At 46.6% G+C, this 21,519-nt stretch overlaps 1 pseudogene; it reads right to left on the bottom strand.

The window, feature by feature from the left end:
* Positions 1–16,841: 16,841 nt before the first annotated feature.
* LOC102531028 (proteasome subunit beta type-6 pseudogene) lies at positions 16,842–17,626 on the bottom strand (annotated as a pseudogene).
* Between the last annotated feature and the right edge of the window lie 3,893 nt (positions 17,627–21,519).

The raw sequence follows: 21,519 nt of genomic DNA, 5'->3' as shown, positions 1-21,519 counted from the left end.
ACCCTGGATTACTTTGAAGCAATCTCCGACATCACGAGCCCATGATCACAGTATCCCCAGGTGGTTTCCATGTGCAGACAGAGTTGAAGCCTGCAGATCTGGTCCAATCTCTTTGTACAGACAAGCAAACTGGACTAGAGAGGAGAAAGGACTTGCAAAAAATCCCACCAAATGTCCCTTCCTGCTTGATATGGGAACTCGGAAACACCACAGAGACTTCTGGAATGTTCTGGTCAAAACACTCTGGGAAGCCTCACCCAGGGAGACCGTGGGCCTCTGCTCCAGCTGCCAACCGAAGGTTTCTTTTCTTCTGGTTCCTGGCAGAGTTCGACCTCACTTTGTTCTGCTGAGCCTCATGTAAAGACTGCCCACTAACGGCCCTGTTTGAATCCTCTCAAACTCTCAGGCCCTTTGGTTGAAATGCAGCGGTTCTCTTTTCTGGCTGCAGGACCAGGTGTGGCTGTGATGACGCAGGGCTGGGAGAGCTGGGAGTCTGCGGCCCACGGGGCTTCTCCAAGCTCCGGAAGCACAAGTGTTCCCAGAGATTCCCACTTTCCAAGGGCCAGGTGGCAGGGTCCCGGCAGCAGGTGACCTTCCACAGGGGCCTGCCTGCTGCTGGCCTCTCCCACGCCATCTCTGGCTGCTTTCTCTTCTCGTCAGAGAGCGGGTCTGCACTGTGACAGGTGTTGTCAACTCAGGACCTCTTTCAGAGGAAGCGAATCCGCAGCACCATCGGTGGGAATGTTGGCTGGGCCTGGCTCCCAAGGCTCAGGGTCGCCGGTGGTAACAGCAGGCCCAGAGCTGGGGAGAGCCCGGGCTTGGGGCGGCTCTGGCCAGTGTGCGGGGCTCGAGTTGTTTCCTTTCCTGTTTTACAGATGTTCCCTTCCATCTCATCCCTGGCCAAGGTGGGCCCTACTCCTGGCTCTTCCGTGCTGTCCTGCGGAGATGCCGGCACCCCCTCCTCCCTGCTCTCACAAAGAGGCCAGGGTTGTGTGTGGGGCGAGGGGGTGGGGGTAGGTCAGTGCATTGCTTCACTGGCCCACACCCCAAAATAAAAGGCTGAGGGGCTCCACATCTTCATTTGACATTTATCCTGAAGTCCAAGGGACGGTCATATTCACCACCTTTAAAAAACAGTATCTTCCAGGAGAGCTATTACCAGGGCCCTGCCTTGAGGTATCCCCATGTTTGTCACCTGATTGCTGGGTAGAACTGGTGTGTATGTGGGTGTTGGGGGAGTAGGTTGTCAGAGTGGAGACGAGTCTGCATCCCAGACACACCTCTGAAACACGGGAGAGAAGAGTGTAAGATCCCTCACTGTGAGAACACACGGTCCGGCTGATAAGGCAGAGCAGTCCCATGGGACAGACCCCAGGATGCTTAGGTTTCTGTGTGTTGGCAAGTCTAACCTGAAGGACAGTCGTCCACCCAGTATCTCTGCTGGAGAACTGAGTAAAGGAGCCTTCAGTGTGGGCAGAGGCTTGCTAGAGGCGATGAGGAGAGTTTGACAGAACTAAGTGTTGGCCTTGGAACAGGACTGGAGGGTAACCTACGAGCCCCACACTCTGTCTCTGAATGTGCACGGTGGGGTCAGCGGAGTTCTCCGTCATGTCAGGCCCAGCCATGGCAGGCAGCCACCTCTTTTACCTTCTGTCAAGGCATCCACAGGGGGCCAAGCCAAACTCCACCTTTATTCCTCCCACACTCAAAAAAAATACAAATGCATTTTATGTTATTTCAGGCACACCTGTAATTTTTTTAAACACCTTTATTGTGGTATGGTTCCTATACAGTAAACTACACGTATTTCAGATGTACAATTTGATGAATTTTGATAGATGTATACCCCCGTGAAAACACCACCACAATCAAGATAGCCAATATTTCCATCACTCCCCAAAAGGTGCAATTTTCAAATTCCCCAATTTATCCTTTCCCACTCCCTTTAACCTCTGGTAACCATAAGTTTGTTCTGTCTGTGAGTCTGTTTCTGTTTTGCAGATAAGTTCATTTGTGTGCTTTTTTTGAGATTCCACATATAAGCGATATCATACGGCATTTTGCTTTCTCTTTCTGGCTCTAATTTTTATTTTGCATAAATTGATAGCTATACAGGTAACTCCCAGTATACAAGAATGTACCTCCCTAAAATGGCTAGTGGCACAGTCCAGCCTCAGGTTAGGCCCAGGAGGAGTGGTTGGCCTTGAAGACACTGCTAAGCTCTTCCCTCAAAATGGGCCCAGGGTGGGATGACGTGGTGAGCAAGGCTGGGAGGTCACCTGGCCCCATCCCACGTGGGATCCGGGGGAAGTGTGAACTCTGCTGAGACTTTTCTCTTCATTTTAAAACTGCATAGGCTAATTTAGCTTCTTTCTGAGGTCGTTTTCAGTTAAGTCTCTTTTTTCCTTTTTTTTTTTTTGTTCTATGTTTTAAATTAAAAATCCAGAGACTGACTTGCCCTGAAAACTGGAAACATTTGATGGTGTTACCAAATTAGGATCTCTCCTCACATTCAGAATTCTTTCTAAGGAACTTTATTTCAAGAAAACAAAATTAAAATAAAGGTGAGGGTTACTCATTCTGCCTGTTGCCTGTTGCCAGGTGATGGCAGGCAAATAGCACTTAGTAAATTTGTGGCTGTTGTGCTGAGTATAGTCGGAGAGGTCAGGGAGACAGGAGGAGGCAGCACATCCCTGGCTCCTGAGAGGAGCAAAGTATACAAGAAGGCCTGGATGGCTTTTCTGGTAGCAGAAGGCTTTGTGATCTCTGGGAAGAGGCAGTGTCTGGTGCCCTAGAAACAGGCTGTCTCCTGGCCATCACCACCTGGCCAGCCTTGGTCCAGCCAATCAGCTGCCAGTTGGCCTCAAGCTGTGTAGTATCTCTCCCATCCCCACTCTTGAGAAAGCCCATCTCTCTCCTCACCCCACCCCCAGCCCTAGGACCTCCACCTTTGCACACTGATGTCCTCCTGGCCCTGAATACTCTTCAGGGCATATCCTCTCATCTCCCTGGGCCTGAAAGCAAGGTCACCTCTGAGGTCTAAGAGCTTCTCTTCTTCCAGGTCTCCGAGCTCTAGGAAGATAGCCTGACAGGTGGCTGGCTTCCCTTTGGTGTAATTAGGCCGAAATGTTGCAGAAAAGTGTGTGACAGCTCGGTGTTACAGCTCAGTTGTGACAGCAACCTGGATCCAGGTGAGAAACCAAGCAGCACCCGGAGAGTTGGAGAACTCAGGTTTATTACGCTAGCAGGCCCAGAGGAGTTAACACTCCAAGCTCTGGACCCCATCTGTAGGTTTACACAGGCTTTTATAGGCTACCAGTCTAGACTTTGCAACATTTTGTAACATCATACACAAATAAGGTATAACAAAAGTGACTAATTAGGAATAAGCTTTGTAGAAATGGACCAATCAGGAGTGAGAGATATGGAGCAATTAGGAGTGAGGGAAATGGACCAATTAGGAGTGAGGGAAGTGGGCCAATCAGGAGTGAGCTCCATGCAAATACAGCACTACAAACGGACCAATCAGGAGTTATATCAGGGAACCAATAGAATTTTAGGAGTAAGTTCCACTTTCCTAGAAGTTAGCCATATTCAGAGGCAAAAAGTGAGATAAATCCACTGGGCCAGGGAACTGGATGGTGCTGGCAGGAGAGTAGTGGCCCTGCCTAGGGGTCCTGCCAGTCTTTTTATGGGGCTTCCCACCTCATTATTAGTCAGCTGCCCCTGCCATGCTGACCACCTCTGTGTGTGTGTCTGTGTGTGTTGGGGCATGGGGGCACCTTCTTTCTCTCCATTCTGAGCCCTTCCCTCCCTGTTCCTCTACCCCAAGATTTAATTCCAAGGCCCTAAAATCTCTCTCCCAGATGACCAGATACTGGGGCCAGCGCTGGAGAGAGAATTAAATGGATATTTAAATTTCCACGAAGATGACAAACAAATCTTCAATAAGGTTCTGACTCAAATCCTGAAATCTCAACATTCCCATGCAGACTCCTCACTGCCTGCTTCCTCAATTCCCCTGCCTGGGGCCAGCTGCCCTTAGAGAACAAACACCCCCAGGTAGACTTTGGCCTGTGGCATTTCAAGCAATTCTGTGGCTGTGGATGAACATTTTCACAGGCACAGTAGCTTTTGGCTGGATGACAACCAGGCCTGACCTTCTTCACCAGAGGCCCAGGCACACGGGGTCCTTGGTGACTTTGCTGTGTCTGGCCTACCATTGGGGGCTGGGTCCACTTGAGCTCTGGGCACAGTTCCACAGACCCCTCCTCATGTTGTGTTCTCCTGGCAAGACCACAGCCCCTCACCAGGAGCTGCCCAAGAATTTTCCTCTGGAAGAAAAGTTAGCTTTCTTTCTGGAATTTTTGCGTGTATGTATTTTTCTTGAAGTATAATCAATTTACAATGTTGTGTCAATTTCTGGTGTACAGCATGTTTCATTCACGCATGAACATACATATATTTGTTTTCATATTCTTTTTCACCGTAGGTTACTACAAGATATTGAATACAGTTCCCTATGCTATACAGCATGAACTTGTTTATCTATTCTATATACATATCAGTTAGCATATGAAGATCTCTAACTCCCAATTTATCTCCTTCCCCCACTGGTAACCACAAATTTGTTCTCTATGTCTGAGAGTTTGTTTCTGTTTTGCAAAAAAGTTCGTTTGTCTTTTTTTTTCTTTTAAGATTCTGCATTTAAGTGGTATTATATGGTATTTTTCTTTTTCTTTCTGGCTTCGCTTAGAATGACAGTCTCTAGGTCCATCCATGTTGCTGCAAATGGTATTATTTTATTATTTTTTATGGCTGAGTAGTATTCCATTGTATAAATATACCACAACTTCTTTATCCAGTCATCTGTCAATGGACATTTAGGTTGTTTCCATGTCTTGGCTATTGTAAATAGTGCTGCTATGAACATTGGGGTGCATGTATCTTTTGGTTATTTTTTTGGGGAGGTAGGTAATTAGATTTACTTATTTATTTTTAGAGGAGGTTCTGGGGATTGAACCCAGGACCTCGTGCACGCTAAGCATGTGCTCTACCACTTGAGCTATACCCTCCCCTGGCATGTATCTTTTTGAATTAAAATCTCCTCTGGATATATGCCCAGGAGTGGGATTGCTGGATCATATGGTAAGTCTATTTTTAGTTTTTTAAGGAATCTCCATACAGTTTTCCATAATGGCTGCACCAAACTACATTCCCACCAACAGTGTAGGAGGGTTCCCTTTTCTCCTCACCCTCTCCAGCATTTCTCACTTGTGGACTTCTGAATGATGCCATTCTAACTGGTGCGAGGTGATACCTCATTGTAGTTTTGATTTGCATTTCTCTGATAATTAGCAATACTGAGCATTTTTTTTTCATGTATCTGTTGGCCAGTTATATGTTGTCACTGGAGAATTTCTTGTCTAGGTCCTCTGCCTATTTTTGGATTGGATTTTTTTTTCTCATTAAATTGTATGAGCTGTTTATACATTCTTGAAATTAAGCCCTTGTCAGTCTCATCTTTTGCAAATATTTTCTCCCATTCTGTAGGTTGTTGTTTTGTTTTGCTTGTGGTTTTCTTTGCTGTGCAAAAGCTTATAAGTTTAATTAGGTCCCATTTGTTTATTTTTGCTTTTATTTCTATTGCCTAGGTAGACTTCCCTTGGAGAACACTGCTGAGATTTATGTCAGATAATGTTTTGCCTATGTTTTCTTCTAAGAGGTTTATAGTATCGTGTCTTATGTTTAAGTCTTTAAACCATTTTGAGTTTATTTTTGTGTATCGTGTGAGAGAGTGTTCTAACTTCATTGATTTACATGCAGCTGTCCAGTTTTCCCAACACCGCTTGCTGAAGAGACGGTCTTTACTCCATTGTATGTTCTTGCCTCCTTTGTCAAAGATTAATTGACCAAAAGTTTGTGTATTTATTTCTAGGCTCTCTATTCTGTTCCATTGATCCATATGTCTGTTTTTGTACCAACATCATGCTGTTTTGATTACTGTAGCTCTGTGGTATTGTCTGAAGTCTGGGAGGGTTATTCCTCCAGCTTTGTTCTTTTTCTTCAGTATTTCTTTGGCAATTCTGGGTCTTTTGTGATTCCATAGAAATTTTAGGATTATTTTTTCTAGTTCTGTGAAAAATGCCCTGGGTAATTTGATAGGGATGGCATTAAATATGTAGATTGCTTTGGGTAGTATGGCCATTTTAACAATATTAATTCTTCCAATCCAAGAACATGGGATATCTTTCCATTTCTTTAAGTCGTCTTTCATTTCCTTAGTCAGTGTTTTGTAGTTCTCCCCATATAAGTAAGTCAACTTTCTTTACGATCTCCTGTTCCCCACAAATGGAAAAAAAGAAATCAGGGTAACTTGATTTTCTCTTGAGGAAGAAGACTGCAACCAAGTTCTCTACTTACCTAAAGCCCTGCCACACCGAGGGCTTCTCACTGGGCCCTGTTCTGAGAATCACGCCTTTGGAGCGAGCAAAGTCCATTTGCAACAGTGAGATGTGAGTCCCCTCCTGGAGGTGGAAAAGGAGGCCACACCGAGGGAGTGTGCGTGTGAAGCCAGGCAACAGGGGAAGAAACTCAGCCTCTTATGCAGCAGGTCTGGTCTGTGGGGTCCCAGGCAGAGCAGGCCCCTGACCTTGGGCCAGCCTGATAGTAATCAGCAAGCCATCAGCTTTTGTTGGGCACTTAATGTGTGCAAAGGAGTGACTGGAAGGCTGTGAGTTAGAGGAGCCGAGGTGTCTGGTCCACCTCCCAGGAAGCTTAGAGACATACTGGGAACATAAGACCAACACAGACAGCAGTTGGAGCACTTCAGGGCTACAACTGACTCAGTGACCTTGGACAATGCTCTTAACTTCTCAGGGACTCATCTGTGAGTTGGGGATAATATTAACAGAAACCAAGGCTAGACCAACCAGGTGATATTCAAAGGAGTTCAAAAAAGGGCAGATGCTGGTGGACAGCAGTGGTCTAAGGAGGCTTCCTAAATTAGAAGCTCCTCGCTGGTAGGGCCTGTGAGTTTCACCTTTGCATATCCATTCCTAGTCCACTTGCTGAAATTCAGCAGGTGCTCAATAAACACATCCGGAGTGAATAGATACAAGAGAGGAAAGGGCTAGGGCTGAGTGTTGAGAGATGGCAGGATCAGCAGGTGCCTAGGAGAAGGGAGGGCCTTTCAGACAAGGGACAGGCTGAGCCTGGCCGCCCAAGCAGTAATATGGTGTGTGGCAGGTGGGGGCCGGCCTGCCTTGTTGTTTGCTGACAGTTTCTGCACAGCAAAGCATTTAACTTCTTCACTCTTCTCCAAGGGCTGAGGACTGCAGTAAGGCTGTGGTGTTTCGGCCAGTCTGGCAGAGGGACTCTCGGCCCCATTAACCTGCCTTTATCTATACTGGAGCAGAGCAAGATCTCAGGCTCAGAGAGGAGGACCCTGGCTGGAATGGGGGACCAGCCCATGGCCCCAGGAGCAGCAGCGCTAAAGCAGAACTTGGCGAGGTTTCATCCTCCACAGAGGGTAGCTGAGAGTGTGGGTGGGAATACAGACATTCTGTTCAGAGAAGTAGGCGGAATTTAGAGTTCTTTCTGGAAAACTGGATAGGTTAGCTCACTTATTACTCTGCCAGTCTTTTCAAGGATAACACAGACTTAATGCCAATCTAAAAGCATTTCCAGCAGAGGCTCTAAAATGCCAGTAGACTCTAGAGATGCCACCAACGTCTCTCTTTCTGGTGAAATAAGGGTGGCCATGGGGAACCACAGCTGAGCCCGGGGACTTTCCCTGCAGCCTGGAATTATAGCCCCTTCATGGCCTGTGTCTAGTTTATTCCTGCAGACTCTAGGCTCAGCATTATTTTGGTGCAATGCTGAAGAAATAAAACTGAGGGAGAGAGGATGTCTATTTATTGGCTCTGGCTGGCATCTCCCCTAACTGCCTCCCAATAAAGCTATTTGGGCTTACTCCAAACCTCCAAGAGTGGAAGGAGGCCAGGGCTAAGTCCTGCAGGTTGTCACTCCACAATCCCACTTACCAAAATCCAAGGCAGGTGTATTTGCTAACCTGCCTGTTCCAGACCCAGATGTCCAAGGTCAAGGGGTCCAAGTGTTACTTCTGGTCTCATGGACATTAGGCAGTGGTGGAGGGTGTGGAAAAGGGCTTTTGAGTTCTTCCAGGTTCAAATGTGTCACTCAACCAATGTCTATGACTAAGTTAGGCATAGTTGGGAAACAAAGAGATTGCATAGGACAGAATTGCTTCCCTTGAGAAGCACACAGAGGTTTGGGAGATCCAGACTAACATATTCAAAACAAATTAGAAGTAGACTATACCAGGGTGGCAATTAAAGACCTTTTTAGAACTTGGCCCTGGCTGACCTCTTGGGGAAGCACAGGATAGCACAGAAGGAAACCAAGGAGTGGCTGGGGTGAGAAGTTCCTAGATAGGCCAGAAATGCCTCTAACAGTAAGAACCAAACCTAGAGATGGGAAAACTTCAGGGCCCAGGACTCATACAAACCAGGTGGCCTCTCTCTCTTCTATCAGAAGAATGTTAACTAATAATAGCCTCATGCATTACGTCTCAAGCACTGTTCTAATTGCTTGAACAAAAATAGGCCACTTTATCCTCCCAATAATCCAGTGAATTCTGTACCATATTATCCCCATTTTATGGATGAGAAAACTGAGGTATCAGGTGGATCTAGCCATACAGCCAAAACCTGGGTAGCTGACTTCAAAGTCAAGCTCCTGAACCTATGCTCAGCTGCTCCCTGTGGGGCTGAGCTGAGGATCCAGCCGAGGTTTGGGAGCTGAGAACATAGTGGAATGTTCATAGTGGAATGTTATGCAGACAGCCTGTGGCCTAGAAGTTCTGGAGGGATCCCAACACAGAGAACTAGCACCCAAGGCCTGATGGCAGCAGCCCCTACACAATGTTTGCCTATCCCCACCCAAACTTCTTTCTTACTGACTGTGGGTCATGATGAGCAGGTGAGCAGCTGGGCAGACCACAGCCACCCAGGTTTTCACATGGTCCAGGGAGCATGAGGACTGAGATGGATGGGCAGAGAATATATCAGCAAAGGAAATGTTGGCAGAACAAATTACCAGGTTACTTCCAGAAGGAATAACAGAGGGATGCTGGACAGTGTGATATGGACTCTACTTCCTTTGGAAACTTCCAGAAGAGAGGAGGAAGGTAGACTTCCTGGGGGAGCCTAGGCTCGAGTTGACCATTGCAGAAGGAGTAGAAGTAAGAGGGGCTGGGGAAGAACCTCCCAGACAGGTGATTGGCAGATCCGCAGGGCCGTGCAGGGACCAAGGTGGCCACACTGGGGATGGGAGGAGACCAGTGTTGGGGGATGGGGAGGCCTTCGTTGTCAGCTTGGTGGGAGGCCTGCCTGTCAGGCTTTGAGAGCCCTCCAGGGGCCTGAGGAGAGAGCTACAGTCTCTCCACAAATCCTCGTTCACTCTCCATGTAAAACTGAAGCAGAGAGAGAGGAGAGAGGGAGAGGATTTTGATTTTCCTTCCATAAGAGACAAAACTTCCAAAATTGCTAATTTTTGTCATCCAACTCCTTTGATAGGAATTGTGTGCCTAGGGATATTTAAATGAGCTGTGATGAGAATAACTCCATTTCTCTGTGCTGTTTGCAGCCGTGGTGTTCTGGGTCCACAGACTCACAAACACTCTCCCAAAGCTCAGCCAACAACCTGCTCTCCCACCCACTCTGAAGCCGCTTCTCTCTCTAGAACGAATAACACTACATCCTTCTCCAGGCGGGGAAAGCATGGTAACATTGCTGCATAAAATATCAGCAGCTTGGGGCCTTAGTTGAATTAAACAGGAGGCAACAAATTCGAGAACTGGGTAATGAGCACCTACTGCATGGCAGATACCCAGAAACACGAGCGTGAATAACCCCAGCCCTTTCTTCAAGAGGCTCAGAGGCCCCGGGAACCCCCGGTGCTCTCAGAGCTAGTGGGTGGCTGACTTTCCCAGTGTTAGCACCCAATGTCCCACATCCCAGGAACACTTCCCCAAACCCACGTCCCAATCCCAGTCATACTGGACTGTTGTTCACCCCAGCAAGGGGCTGCGACTGTTGGAATCCACTTCCTCCTCATCTCATTCCTTGCCTCCATCCCTACCCTTACAAAAGGCCTTTTGAAATAAGCTAGCACTTTACTTAAAATAATAATTGATAATAAAAACAACAACAATCTCTACAGTAGTTCTGGAAGGGCATCAGGTTATGCCACCCCAAAATATGCCACTGTGGAATAAGGCATTGAGTTTAAGGCCATTGAGAAGGAGTAGACGCAGCAAGCGTTCTCTGCCCTCCCCTTATCCACCTAAAAGCAGGGCATACATTTCCCTTTTGAAGACATACCTGTTCCCATACCAGGAAGAAGAAAGCAACTCTTATCACCAGAGTCGACATCGAGATGAGTCTACACAAGCCAACCTTACTAAAATTCCTCTTACCTGGGGGAGGGTGTAGCTCAGGGGTAGAATGCATGCCCAGCATGCATGAGGTCCTGGGTTAAATCCCCAGTACCTTCCTTAAAACAAACAAACAAACTTAATTACCTCCCCCCCCAATAAAAAATAATAATAATAAATTTTTAAAAATTAACCTTATCTTCCACTAGTTTTCTCCATGTATTTCTTTGTCATTTCCCCTTAATTTATTGTCCTGGGAAGCCCAAACCCTCTTTCCTTTGTTAAGAAGGGTATATAGGCTCCCAAATCTAACTGCTTTGAGTTTCACTTATGTGAGCTCCTGTGCACATAAAATATTAATAAATTTGTCTTCCTTTTCTCTTGTTAATCTGTAATTGTCAGTTAAACTTGCAGTCCCTCAATACAGAATCCAAGAAGGTAGAGGAAAAGTTTTTCCTCCCTGGAATTCTCAGTGCTAGCTGCTCATTAGAATCATGTGAGGAGATTTTAAAACAGCTCAGCGCCCAGGTCCCTCCCCAGAACAATAAATCAGAGTCTCCTCTAGGTACTTCCAATGGATAGCCAGGGTGGAGAAACGCTGCTCAGGGTTTAGGATGCCCGGAGGAAGCAGCAGGCAGGGGCCACTGAATCCTGGTGTATTTCCTGGAGTGGTTTCAGCTTCAGACCCTGATCAGGGATCACTCGGGGATGACGGGGACAGACCCCACAGGTCCTGAGGCAGGGACTTTACCATTTTTGTCGTGGGACACTTCGGTGGGAAGTCAGAAAGAGAGGTGTGCCCACGTGATGGGGCTCAGTGCATCTTTTTGGAGGGACAGCTAAGCACACGATGTGCTTTTCAGCAGGCCTGAGAACCCAAGAGGGTCCCTTCCCTGACTTCTAGCCTCCTGCTTTCTTGCTTCAAGGAGTCGCTCAGAGGCTGTTTTCCAGGCTGGTTTTCCCATTTGTCACCTCCATGAGAGAAATTAACAGCTTTGGCAGACCCCATATAAACAGGAAGGCAAGCTGTTAACAAGAGCCTCCTGCCCCGCTGCCAAGCCCAGAGCTCACGTTTCCTTCCTCAGAGCCTGTCCATTGTGCGGAGGAGAAAGCCGCAGAATGGGCCCTCTCCGGGCACCTGGTGGGCTTCCTTCTGGCCTCTGGAATGCCACTGCCGGGCTCGCTGACTGCTGGGTCTGCAGCTGGCTGGCTTTGTCTGGTTTTTGAGGGACAGCCAGGGACAGGCACTGAGTAAACTGGGAACAAAGCGAGACTGCAGGCATGGCTGTGCACACCAGTGCAGCCGAACCGCAGAGAACAATTAATTGCCATGCTGAGGAATGTGTGGAAGGGGGCAGGGAGGCAGTCGGAAAATGTAAGAATGTGCAGGAGAATGTCAAGCTGGGCTCGTGTTCATTAGAGGCCAAGAGGGAACCAGCTCTCCATGTGTTCTCAGGACCCACCGCAGCGTGGGGGCCCTGGTCCCCGGCGGCCTATCTCCCCCACCTTCCCAACTGGGGTGGTCTATGTGCTGGTGAGCAGCAAACAGGGACACTGTATGAAACGAGACAGGGAGCCCCTTGGCCCTGGGGCTGGAAGTTTTAGTTATTTCCTTAATCACATGGTACAAAAGGCCAATTTCTATCTGCGTCACGATAGGAAAACTGTTGTCTCCCTGCAGTTTTGCTGTGGGCTTCTGTCTTGGGACTGTGCAAGCTAGACTCTATGTTTACACCTGGAAGCTTTCAGTCTAACTTTTATCCCAGAACCGTAGGAGGAGGGCGTCGGGAGGGAGCAGGAGTCCCCCATTCCCCCACCACCACTGAGGAAGGCTGCTGCTGGCTCTTCAGGGAAGCGGAATCAGGAGGACAGCTTCTGCAGAGAGATTGGGAAGTGTACGTGTGTGTGAGTGTGATTTAAACCAGAGAAGTTAAATGCATTCATGCGGTAAAAGAGGTGGAAAAGAAGAGCAAGAATGACATGCAGAAGGGGCCGGAGTAACCGTGAGAAGGTTTGGGACCTAGACAAGGAGAATTTGCAAAGTATTGGCTCCTCTTGGATGTGTCTTGATAAATACTTTAGGTTGAAGTTCCTTTTCGCAGTGCCGTTATTGTTTGCTGGACTGTGTGTTGGACTTCCTGCTCAGACTGAGCCTCGTGGGGCCCTGGGATTTATTAAGATTACACAGAAATGCAATTTTTGCCATCCTGGGTGCCCCCTCTAGAAGGCTGAGCCCAAGATCAGAGATGGTGTGCAGGTAGTTTATGTGGCAAGTGATCCCGGGGAGCAGAAGTGAGGCACCGGGGAAGGGGAGGGAAGGGAAAAAAGCCAGTGTAGGTGTGTTATCAAGGTCATCATTTTGTAGGTGGAGCTGAATCCCACCCGGGTCCTCTCAGGACCGTCCACCCGACGATCAGCCAGAAGGGACATTCAGCAGCAGCTTCCGTTGCCCACTGTTTGAGGGGCCCGTTGGAGGCATTAGCTCCCCTGCATGTCAGGGCTGTGCATTGAGGAGTTCAGGGGAGCTCCCACTAGTGTCCACAGCATCACTGAAATCCCCAAATAGAGGAAGCAAGAGACGAAGGCTTGCTCTAGAGGCAAGATGCTATCAGGGTGAGGCTGGCACAGACTGCAGTTAGAATCAGAAGAGGTTGAGGACTGGGGTCAGGAAGCCAGAGGCGTCTGACTGACCATCACAGAGCACATGGGCCAGGCCCCTGACGTGCCGCATGAAACTACTGAGATACGAGGCAGGAAGGGCATATGGAGAAAGGCTATGTGTCCTTAGGCCGAGCTGTGGCCGACGGACACTCAGGGCCTTTCTGCATTCCTCTCCGGCCTTGAGGGACCCCCTGACCTACAGCCCCGTGCACCACCAAAGCAGTCCAAGGCTCTCATGCGATGGTGGCTCCTGGAACTCCCACCCATCGCCCCCTCTCTCAGAAGTCCCTTGCCCCACTGCCTGGTTCCTGCGCCCTCACCCCCAAAAGGCCCCACCAGCTGCCATTAAACCTCTCACCCCTGGCTGGAAGCATTTCTACTTACTGTTACAAGGCAAAAAGATGATTAAACCATCTCATACAGTTGTGACTTGAGTCTACAATAAATGACACTAGTGGTAAATTTCAGGTGGACACATCTAAGGAAGACAGAGTTGGGAGGAAAGGCTAAGACACCCTTGAGCTGCCCTGTCCTGAGAGATCCCTTGATGGAGCCCCAAAGTGAAATCACTTTTTCCTAAATCCACTTCAGTTCATGTGACGGGATGGGAATACTTCCTTTCTTAGCCAGCACTGCCTGTTATGAGTTCCCTTCAGAGCAGAGACGGGAGCAACATGTACTGCTTTGTTGCTTCCTGTACAGAGAGGGAAGGAATGAGGAAATCCAGAGATCACTGTGCTGGGCAGCTGCCACTGGGGACCTAGCCAAGCCTCCAAGTAGAGAAAGTACATGGCAAGAAATTCCCATGGTGCATATACATGGGTGTGACGAATACCCTCAGCCATGGCCTTAAGCTTATGTGTAACTAGACAGAAAAGAATTCCTGCTTGATTTAAGTAGTCAAATTCCTCCCTTGGCCCACACATCTCATTGCATCTCGTATGGGCTTTGCCACTGCCCTTGGGTGAGCAGAAGCCAATGCAGGATTAATAATAAAGGATGCTGGTCCTATTTATTTCATACACTGTGTATCTGATGTGGGGGGGGGGGTTAGAATGTGGTCGGTGCTATAGTATTTTAATTTTTTTTATAGCTTTGTTTTTAAAAAATTATAATCTTGAAGCTTGCCTTAACTGTCAGCTTTAGTTTTGTCCTAATTTTTGCTTCTCTTGAAACAATTTCCAAAGAGTCTTGTTCCTCAAAAGCCTAAAAGGGAGATTGGGAGGAATTTAGAAAAAATAGGCTCTGATATCATCATTCAGGGTCCAATGAAAGAGACAGAACCACTTAGAGGTGTGTGTGTGTGTGTGTGTGTGTGTGTGTGTGTATGTGTGTGTGTGTGTGTGTGTGTGTCTGGCAGGGATTCGACCTTATACAGCTCCGGGAGCTGGTTAAAGAATCTCTGTAAGGCGATTTTCTTTGTTTCTAATGCTTGAGTTTGAAGTCTTCCATGAAGATAGTTGGGAAGGGAAGGTGGGTGTAAAGTAGAGAACAAGGAAAAGCAGGAACCTACAAGCATGAGGTGGAATCCAAGAAGGACTGAAACCCACGTCAGTTCTCACCGCCTCTGATTTGATGGTATGAGAGTCCCAGAGGAGAAGATGGTGCCCTCCGTCCCAGAACTAAATGCACGCCTGGCCCAGGAGTCAGAGAGGCTGAAGAGGTTTCAGGAGAGGGTGGAACTGTTGTAGGCTTGACTGCTGCCCCCACACCCATGGGTTGAGTGACACTGTGTGTGAGCTACTAAATGACTGCTGACTCACTTCTCCCTTGTGAATCTCTCTTCCAGCTCAGTCTAACCAGAGATGTACAGGAAAGGGAATTCTGGGAGATGTAGTCCAGCCTAGCCAAGATGACAGGTTACAAAGCCACCAAGTGTCCTCAACAAAATAGCAGTAAATTATTGTTTGGCAAAAATATTAGCTACCACCTTTTAAGCAATGTTCTAGATGTTTTACATAACTTACTTCATGTAATCTCATAATAGTCCTATGAGAAAAAGATTCTATCCCCATTTTACAGAAGAGGAAACCAAGATTGGGAAGTTGCAGTGAGCACATTGTCATGAACCATACAGTCCGCAAGACTCTTCTCTCCTCTGAGGAACTCATCTCATGCAGTTTGGGTATGGGTTTACCGTCTACCCTTAGGAAAAGGAATAAACATGTGACCCAGACCTGATCAATCAGAGAACCCCATCCTCTTGGTCAGTGACCGGCCCATAAATGGGCAATGACCCAGACTGGGCCAATCAGAGGCTTTCCTAGATCATATCTTCAGGGAAGATAGGATCATTGTCTCTTGAGGGCATGTCAGGTTAAGTCTGGGGCTTGACCTCTGATAGTTATCTTACTCACCATATAGAACAAGTTTATCTGAGGGTGGAGAGAAAGATAACATTTGGGCTCCTAGATTCAACCACGTCTAAAGTTTGCTGTACTCTTGAACCACCCAGGTTGTGTGAGCCTATAAATTCCTTATTTACATGAGATAGTTTGGGTTGGGGTTTTGTCAGTTGCTACCAGAAGAGACTAATAAACAAAATTGGTGACAAAAGAGGAGTACTGTAAGTGAGAGATGCCAAAATGTAGATTCCTTCTACATGGAGAGCAGGCCTTGGGTTTCCCAGGTACATAAACCAACACATTTTCAATTTTTTAAAAAAGAAAATGTTACTTGCAACCAAGAGAGTATGTCTAATACAAAGGTTAAATGACTGGCCCAAGGTTGCCCAGCCAGTAAGAGGATGTACTAGAACTTGAATCCAGGGCCGTCTGGGTCCAAAGCCTAGGCTCCTCCCTTGGCCCACACTGAAGCCACGCTAATTTAGTCAGCACGTCTGAGGTCACCACAGACTCTGTCTCTGTAGATTCTCAAAGAAAGATGGAAAGAGCTGCTCAAAGGGAAGCCTGATGTGAGCTTTTCTAATTCCCTTTTCAGAGAAAGGGGACTCTGTGTTAAAGCAAAATTGGCCAGACTTTCAGGTCACAAGCTAAGGCTGTGATTTGAGATTTCAGTCCCCATACGTATGAGGGACCAAAAGCAAACCCAGCCCTCTGGGATTCACCCTCCTCTGTGCCTGTCACTTGGGCTTTCTGTGTCCTAGACTCGAACTGATCAAAGCAAATTGGCGATTAAGACAAAGTTCATTCTACTCAACCCCCACTACGAAATCCAGATGTCAGGTTGCTGCTCTATTTTTAAATCTTTCTCAGGATACAAATTTGACAGTGTTCCTTCCTCTTCCCTTCCAGTGTCCAGTCACCTCACAATTAGAGGTTCTTTATGACTGACTTATAAGCCCCTCTGCTGTAGCTCTTCAAACAAGTGGGAAATATCTAGTCTTCACTCAGCAGTTAATAGCTTTTTTTCTTTGTAATTGAAGCATAGTTGATTTACAATGTTGTGTTAGTTTCTGGTGTACAGCTAGTGATTCAGTTTTATTTTTTAAGTTTTTTTTCTTTTATTTATATTTTTTGTGAGCTGAACATTTTTGCTTGTTTGGTTTCTTTTGGGGAGGGTGTAATTAGGATTGTTTGTTTGTTTGTTTACTTACTTACTTAAATAGAGGTACTGGGGATTGAACCCAGGATCTTGTATATGTTAAGCATGCACTCTACCAGTGAGCAATCCCCTCTCCCCCAGTTTTTCTCATGGACAAACTGTTTATTGAGTTTTGCATCAGTCCGGGCTATCTTATTGTATCCCGGGATCCGAGGGCTCAGGGAGGTGGTAAGGTGGCAATGGTGAATCTGGAGATCTGGTCTCCCAAAGGTAACTGCCACTCTACCCCTGATTCTTGGATGGCTGCCCGGCGGATCATGCCTCCCCTGGTGCCGTCTCGCTCCATGGCCAAAGCAAGAGCATTGGCAGTGAATTACAGACACTCTTCCTTGGTCATGCCTTCCTGGTAGGTAGCATCGACATAGCCATAGATATAGGAGCTCCCAGAGCCTCCAGTGGCAAAGGACTGTCTTACCATCATACCCACCATGGGCACCGAGTACACCTGCCCCCCTTCTTTTGGGTCCCAGCCTGCAAAGATGATTCCTGCCATCAGGTCTTCCCGGTATTGGTAACATATCTCCTTAAAGAGGCTGGCTGTTGTGTGTACCAGCGGAGGCTCATTCAGTTCAATGCTGTGGAAACCAAGCTGATAAGTGATTGCATCAGCGACTGCCTGGGTATCAGCTGCTGAGCCTGGGCAGCAGCAGAGAACACAGTCATGAGTAGGGGTCAACTTGTGAGTCACTCAGTTGGCGATGCAGGACCCAGTGGTTGTTCTGCAGTCAGCTCCTAGAACCACATCCCCATCAAACTGCATGGCCATGGTGGTGGTCCCTGTGGAGATTTCCTGGTTTTCCCAGTCAGGGGCAGTGGCCTTAGACCCCTAGGCGGTGCTGGCCCCACTCCCTGAGCAGCTACCGAGGTGGCCGCCACCTTCCTCCTCCTGTATAGCCACCCCCCCCTAGTTTTATACATATTCCTCTTCATATTCTTTTTCATTATAGGTTATTTATAAGATATTGAATATAGTTCCCTGTGCTATGCAGTAGGACTTGTTATCTAGTTTACATATAGTAGATTGTATCTGCAAATCCCAAACTCCAAATTTATCCCTCCCCACCCTTCTTTCCTCTGGTAACCATAAATTTGTTTTCTATGTCTGTGAGTCTGTCTCTGTTTTGTAAATAAGTTCATTTGCTTCCCTTCTTTTTAAAAAAATTCCACATATAAGTGATATTATATGGTATTTTTCTTTCTCTTTTTGGCTTACTTTACTTAGTGTGACAATCTTCAGGTCCATCCATGTTGCTGCAAGTGGCATAATTTTATTCTTTTTTATGGCTGAGTAGTATTTCATTGTATAAATATACCACAACATCTGTATATTTAACCAGTCATCTGTCAATGGACATTTAGGTTGTTTCCATGTTTTGGCTATCATAAACTGTGCTGCTATGAACATTGGGGTGCATATGTCTTTTCGGATTAGAGTTCCCTCCAGATACATGCCCAGGAGTGGGATTGCTGGATCACATGGTAACTCTATTTTTAGTTTTTTAAGGAATCTCCATACTGTTTTCCATAGGGGCTGCGCCAAACTACATTCTCACCAGTAGTGTAGGAGGGTTCCCTTTTCTCCACACCCTCTCCAGCAATTATCATTTGTGGCCTTTTTAATGATGGCCATTCTGACTGGCATGAGGTAACAACCTCAATGTAGTTTTGATTTGCTTTTCTCTGAGCAGTTATCATAGTTTCAAAGCCCAAAGTCATTCCTCACTTTTTTCCTTTCAAAGTTTGAGAAACGTAATTTAGTTTTAATGCCTCTTTCAAAGGTTTCATTTTCCGATGACCTTGGTGGTACTTGTCCAGATTATTTCCAGGGCTCCTCTATCTCTAGAGTAGCAGCATCCAACAGAACTTTCTGTAATGATGGAAATGTCCTATGCCTGTGCTGTCCAATACAGTAGCCACTGGCCACATGTGGCTGCCGAGCACTTGAAATGTGGCTAGGCTGACGAGAACTGAATTTGAAATTTTATTTAATTTTAATTCGTTTAAATTTAAATAGCCATATGTAGCTAACTCCCCCAGCTATACATAGCACATACATGTTCTGATCTTCTTTCTGGGCTCCCAAGTATTATCCCTGATATCTAAAGACCTGCTGACTTTTGTTCAGTTTGTGGTCCACTAGGACTCTTTATTCTATGTGACCTTTTTATAGTTTTTACCTTTGATTTGAGTGCTTTGATATTTTTTCATGTCTCTAAGTCTGTATTATCACTACTGAAATTCTGTTTCTACCTCTGTTTCTCACATTGTTTGGAACAGTTTGGCTTTGACCAAAAAGGGTGGTCATACTGTAACGTCAGCTGATGGATAATTATCTAAGAATTCCTCAGATGAGCAGAATGAGGGATAAAAGAGCAGTCCTGACTTTCCTAATTGATCCATAATTTCTATTAACGGGGGCTGCCGATGGCTGCAAAAGTGGGGAAAAGAAAATATTGACTCCCATGCTCCCCTGCCTCTTCCCCCTGAAAACCTTGCCTGATCTTTTTGCTTTTTATATGTGTTATTTCACTCCAGTGTTTGGAAATATTATATTAACCTGGCCTTTCTGATTCTGAGGGGGCAGATTACAAAACTTCAACAAAGATATTTATGAGATGGAAGTGGCTCAAAGGGTCTGATAGTGAATACATTTGCCATCACCACTTTCTTCTCTCCATTGCCCTTTGATTGTTCATTGACCCTCACTTTTGACCTTGCATTATACAAGGGGAGAGTGGTTCAAGGCTTTTACCTAGGATATGTGTTCTGAGATCCAAGAGATCAGGGAGTCTGTCTTTAATTTGATTAGTCCAGTGTGTCCTTTTAATAATTCCAGTGCACAATTCTAATTTCATAGTTAGTAAAACGCTAAAACTGGCTGGAAGTTGACTTTAGGAAATGCCAACTGAAGATGACTGGATATTTGCTCGCATTTTCTGGCACTTCTGAATTGTGTTTGTCTCCATGTTCAGCATCTGTCCCCTCAAATTATGATTCTCCTGAGCAGCCCCAGGGACCCCAGTCCCTCCACCCCTGGTACAGAGCCAGTGCCTCTCTGGGCCATTTCAAATAGACTTGCACAGACTTAACCTTACACAGTTAATGTTTAATTTTAAGAGCTGCTCTTTTTTTTTTTTTTTTTTTGTATTTCCATTTTGGTGAGCAGACCAGATGCTTTGCCAAATTTACCCTCAGCTAATTGTGCAGTTCAGTGTCCTGAAATGTGCCCTTGTTTGCTTAAAACCTGCTGATTTGCAAAAGAAACTGTTTCAGGAATGTGGGTCAGAGTGGACGCTTCTGTGGAAGCTGAACTGACCAGGAAAGAGCCTCTGAGGCCTGGTGGGGGTGCTGTGTGTATGTCAATCTGTAGGAAAGGAGGACTCTCCAGGGCAGGATTGTCATTTAAATGATAAGGCTGCTAGAGGTGGGGGAGAGCAGAGACCTGGGGACAGGGACAAAAATCAGTTTGGCTCTGTTCCACCTTTGCAACCCCCTCCAAGCTTTTGAGCAGGCTGTGGGGCAAGATTGAAATAAAATATTAATGCACAGCTGGAGGAAAATAATTTTCAAATCTGGCATTTGCTCTGCCTCTGTCCCTGGAGGCCCTCTGATGAGATATATGTGAAGCAGGAATGATCTTCCAATAAGAATAGAGTAAGGATGAAGGTGCTCAGTTCCTCTGCCCCATCCCTGAATCTGGAAACCGATGCTGAGCTGTTCCCGGGGATTTAGCCCCAGGGCAGATTGCTCTGCTCCAACTCCTGCAACCTGGGACAGGAGCTGAGAGCAGCCTGCAGGGGATTGAAAAGCATAGCAGGGAAGCAAAAGAGACAATGTGGATGCAGCTCAGTGGAGGGGTCACCAACAAGAGGGTGATCACCCGCCCACCTGGGTGACTGCAGGGGCGGTGGGGGGTGAGATTGGAGAGGGTGCTCCCACCTGACAGTTGGGATGGATCTCCACCTCTTGTCATTTTTAGCACATGCCCCTATTCAGGGTATCCTGGGGGCAGCTCCAGTCAGGGCTTTATTCCTCCCTGGGTAGCTGTGTGCTCCTGCCAGTCCTGAGGTTTTGCTGTCTTTTTCTTCCTAGGCATTTCGGCGACCTACAAGGTGAACACAGCGGGCGGGGGAGCAACTCACTGTATTTCACTCTGTTCTTATAATCCATCTATAATTTATTTCTAGTCCTTGGAAGTTCAGTCATTTAAATAATTGCGTTTTCCCCCCCTACGGCTGCATAACAAATTACCACAAATTTAGTGGCTTAAAACACACAAATGGTCTCACTGGGCTGACATCGAGGTGTGAGAAGGGCTGTGTTCCTTTCTGGAGGCTCTAGGAGAAAATCTGTTTTCTTACCTTTCACATCTTCTGGAGACTGCCGGCATTCCTTGGCTTACGCCTGCTTGCATCTTCAAAGCCAGCGATGGCCAGACGAGTCTTCCTCAGATCGCATCCTTTTGACACTCACTTACATGCTTCCCTCTTCCACGTTTAAGGATGCCCGTGACCACCATGGACCTACCTGAATAAACCAGGATCATTTCCCTCTTTCAAAACCAACTGTCTTAGATTAGCAACCTTAATTCCATCTGCAAACTTAATTCCACTTTGCTATATAACCTGACATTCTCACAGATTCTAGTATTAGGATGTGGACATCTTTGGGGACTATTGTTCTGCCCACTTTAATAAACACTTACCATTCTCCAAGCCCTTTTACAGAGCTCATTTGATCCTAAAATGCCTCTGAGATACGTGAGTGGGTGGGGTTAATGTTTCTTTCATAATAAGAAAGCTAAAGGAAGAGTCAAAAAACCGAAATAAACAGAA

This window comes from Vicugna pacos, chromosome 15, assembly GCF_048564905.1.
Source record: "Vicugna pacos chromosome 15, VicPac4, whole genome shotgun sequence".
Lineage (NCBI taxonomy): Eukaryota > Metazoa > Chordata > Mammalia > Artiodactyla > Camelidae > Vicugna > Vicugna pacos.
The sequence above is the reverse complement of the archived record's forward strand: the minus strand, read 5'-3'. Positions and strand labels throughout refer to the sequence as shown.